General features: G+C 34.9%; 1 long non-coding RNA gene across 1 annotated transcript; it reads left to right on the forward strand.

Annotated features, from left to right (window-relative positions):
* Window positions 1–744: 744 nt before the first annotated feature.
* LOC142162771 (uncharacterized) lies at window positions 745–3,982 on the forward strand. Its single transcript, XR_012694161.1, has 3 exons — window positions 745–1,494; window positions 2,851–2,929; window positions 3,752–3,982. It is a non-coding gene; the product is annotated as an uncharacterized LOC142162771 (long non-coding RNA).
* The last annotated feature ends 509 nt before the right edge of the window (window positions 3,983–4,491 follow it).

Genomic DNA, 4,491 nt, shown 5'->3' on the forward strand with positions numbered 1-4,491 from the left:
CGCAATAGAGAAGCGTTTATAGAGTTTCGTCGAGTTCCACCTGGATCAAAGCATGTATATGTGGGAAATAATGCAAAGCTTGAAGTCAAAGAGATAGGAACTTGCAGAATGGACATGCGTGGTGGCCGATCTTTGATGTTGCATGACGTCCTATATGTTCCAGAGATTCAACGAAACTTAGTCTCTATGTCTGTTCTTCAAGATTTAGATTTCAGTTGGAACTTTAGTCGTAATGGTCTTAGAATTACTCAAGACAATATTTTTTATGGTTTTGAACATCGTTATGATGGTTGTAGACATGTGATTTTCGACCCTCCCCAAAAATTTTATATTTTAGCATGTAATATTTAGTTTAGGCCTAATATCGCTATTTCAACTAATTTTGACTCTTTTACTTTATTTCTTCACAAAAAATAAAAACTAGAAAAATATTTTAGTTTACGTATCTTTCATAAATTTAAATAAAAAAATATACAAAAATAGTACCTTATCTTTATTTTCATATAATCTTGAAAACACAAAAATAGCTTCATGTTTTAATATAGTTTTGTTCAATTAATTAAGACTAGTTTTATATCATTATATTATAAATTGTATATTTAGAAGGAAGAGTTAGTCTTGGGTTAGTTTGTCCCATTTTAATCTTGTAGTTCATTTTTTTATTCTTTAACCCAATTTTAAGGTCCAATAATACCAAACTCATACCCTCTTAACCTAAAAACCTCTTTATATAACCAAAAACTAGTCCATAAATAGACACTAGACTCTAAGACCTAGGGACCTTAGACATTAAGAGACAGCGTCGTGTTTCAACAAAAGGACAGACCTCCACCCCTTTGGATCGTCTTCTTCATTCCAACAACAACATACCTTAGGAGATATATACACTCTATCAAATCCACAGTAGACCCTTAACCCTTCAAGACCCCCCACCATCGGCTCTCTTCTGATGGAAAAATTTAGACCCGCTTCTTCAACATAGAAACTTATAAAACGCTAAGAGCACGCACAAGGACACAACCGTCCTTCATCATCTAGACAAAACAAAACCAGCGAGAATGGCAGTCGTTCCCTCTTAAGCTTCAGCCGCAGAACCTCTAAGTTAGATCACCTCTTTCACCCAAAAAAGAGAATTCAGCCCCCCCCCCCCCCCAAGACCAAAAGATACGCACACATATAGTGGGGAGGACAAATGGGGGGGGATTGAAAATGGGGGAGTTAACTTAGTGGAGGAACTATTAGCAGAAGGAAGGAGCAGAATCTAGAAATAGCATTTGAAAAACCATGGTAGGAGCTTGGCCGGTCCATTTTTGTGCAAGAATTGTATTGGTTTCGTCTTTCTGATCTAATTCGAGTTTTTCCGGCGAGCTTCGAGGTCACCACTGATAATTTTAATTAGAGGTTTCGATCCTGGTTCACTTTTCCGGTTGAGTTCGGTCTCGGTTCACCATTCGTATATCGCTATTGTAATTGGAAAAGCTGTCAATATTTGAGGTCAATTTCTTACTTTAATCTTAAGTTTCCTCTTTGTTTCCTAGTTTTTAAGCTTTGACGATTATGAATGCCACGTGATTGTTATGTTTGTTTCGTTGTTTGTTTGAGACTCTCATAATTTGGTTCATTTATGTTGAAGTTTTCATTTGATGCAGTCTTTGGGAACGAACATGAATCAGTTAATTTTTATTTTTATTAAAAGTGTGAATGCATGTGATCCATTTAGTTAATTGTTTTTTTGGATACTTGTTAAGAATATAAAATCAGCCATAACAGTGATTGGATTTAAGAAAAAATAAAAAATAGATTTTGGCTTCTTGACACAAGTTGTTTGTCACGGAAGACAACCGAAAGTGCTATAACAAGTCGAGCTTTGGATCATTTCTTTTAGTTTTTTATTTCGCTATACCCTTTCGATCGTTAGGAGCATGCTTCGGCCGTTTATATTCATAAATATCGTAAAAATGCTTTTAGACGCGCATTAATTAGTTTATAGTGATTATGTACACGTTCGCGTGACACGATTACATTTTCAGAAATTGAATATGGTTAGAATGCTTTAGGCGTATTTTATAATCTATTGTCATGATTGTGGACACATTCACATGACATAATTACGATCCTAAAAATAAAATTGGAGTAGCGCTCACGTAACTTTGACTAATCTTTCTTAATAATAATAGAGCGTTACTAATTGTGGACACATTCGCGTGACATGATTTTTGATGCGCCAAACAAATGGGTACACGTACTCATGACCTGTTTTAAGATAATTTCTTAATTAAAAGAGGCAAATTCACACAGGTTCTAAAATAAGTAATTAGACAATTTTAATGAGCCAAGTATGATCAAAGCGCACGTGCTAAGACCATGGAACTCGGGAATGCCTAACACCTTCTCCCGGGTTAACAGAATTCCTTACCCGAATTTCTATGTTCGCAGACCATAAATAAAAGTCATCTTCCTCGATTTGGGATTTTAATCTGGTGACTTGGGACACCATAAATTATCCCAACTGGCGACTCTAATTTTAACATAAATAAATCTCGTTTCGATTGTCACTTAAATTGGAAAAAACTCCTTTATATCTTTTCCGGGGGTAGTAAAAAGGAGGTGTGACAGCTCTGACGACTCTGCTGGGGATAAGAACCCAGAACTTCTGGTTCCGGGTTCAGAATTCGAGCTTGTTAATATGATTTTTGCTTGGCTTCATTTATTGTTAATATTACTGTATTCTATGAACCTTATGTGCTAAATGCTGTTAGTTTACCGCTTTGATATTATTTGAATTGTATATAACTGTCTTCTTACGCCACCCCTCCGAGTCTTCTAAAAATGGTGCACACGTTCGCGTAGCCCGCTTTTTCTGTAGAAGTTATACCAAATAGAATGAGGCTGGGCCAGCAACAAGATCGGATAGACTTCAGTGCTCCAGGTACGTTGCCCCCTCTTCGACTCGAGTTGTCCGTTCGGGTAAGCCAGGTCAAGAACACAACCCCATATTTTAAAACCTAGAAAAACACAGCCTCATTCCAGATCCCTAGTAGGAACGTTTGTTTGCATCACGTGCATTTGACTTTTGAGACTCAACAGAGGGTTGGGTCTATCTAGGACATGTCTACCCAAAATAACAGACCATCCTAATGCATCCTATGTGCTACATGTTGTATTTCTTTAAGGGTAAAAAGGTCATTTGGCGGACCAATGATGACTGAGGGTAGATGAGAAAGAAAAGAGGGTGAAGTGTGAAAATAAAGCAAGTAGGGCTCAATTATATTTTTCTTTCACATTTTTTTAAGAAAAAGACCAAAAGAAATTATGAAAAATCCAAAAAGATTTTGCACTTTCCCATTATTTTTTCAAAAATAAATCAGAAAAAAAGGAAAAAGAAAATCCAAAAAGAGTTTATATGTTTCACCATTTTCCAAAACAAAAGACAAAAAATATGTTTTCTCTAAATTAATTTTTTTTAATTCTCGCCTATATCCAATCTGCCCAAACTACGCGAACCTGATTCTTGTCTCTCGGGGCGGGATACGTAGGCAACCCACATAGGGTCCGGTCTTCCTAGTAAGTTTAGGTTCTTGGCTTCGCGGGGTCTTAGCCAAATCTTGCATTTTTAGCTACTTTTAGCCATATATGTTAATTTTAGAAAATTAGTCACAATCATGTCTTGAATATGTCCAACAGGAAAGGTTATTGTCTCACATAACGTTCTAGGTATTTAACTTTACTTGGTCTTAATTTTCTCATACAGGTGTGGATTTACTTACCGGAGTTTGAGCATGACAGACGCCCTAGGACCATCCAGTCAAGATCGCTCATTCAGGAGTTGCTTAAGAAGATTTTTCTTTTTATGTTTTGAGGTTTTTCTTTGGGAAATATATTTAAAAAACAATAAAATGTGTATTCTTTTTATTTTTACTGGAACTTTAGGACATTGTACATAGAAAAAAACATGCTTTATATGTTGTTTATCTTTAGAGTTTCTTCCTTAGGTAATAAAAAACTAAAATCCAAAAACATTTTTTTATAGTTTCCATTTCTTATTTCGAAATCTTTCTTCAGGATATCAAATGAAAATTCAAAATATTTTTCTTTGGTTCATCCTTTAGATTTCCTTCCTAAAAAAAAGAATCAAAAAATATTTTTCTCTTCCAGGGTTTTTCCCATAATAATTTCCCATAGAGTATTTGTTTCAAAAAGAAAAAGATATATGCTCGTTAAGCTTGAGTTTAGAATAGGTTATAGAACATTAAGTCTAGAAAATTTTAAAAAAAGTTTGCTTCTTTTATTTCTCTTTTCTCATCAGAGTAGTCATTAAGGTAAAAAAGAAAAAAAAGAAAAAGAAAAAGAGAACGTTAGTTTGTTTACTTTATTCCCGATCTTCCCGAACTACGCAAAGATCTGATTCATGCGGCATCATGATACGTAGGCAACCTACACAAGGTTCGATCAAATTATGTTTTTATTATTAAAAGAAAAAGAAAAAGAAAG

The sequence above is a fragment of the Nicotiana tabacum genome, chromosome 8 (genome assembly GCF_000715075.1).
Source record: "Nicotiana tabacum cultivar K326 chromosome 8, ASM71507v2, whole genome shotgun sequence".
NCBI lineage: Eukaryota > Viridiplantae > Streptophyta > Magnoliopsida > Solanales > Solanaceae > Nicotiana > Nicotiana tabacum.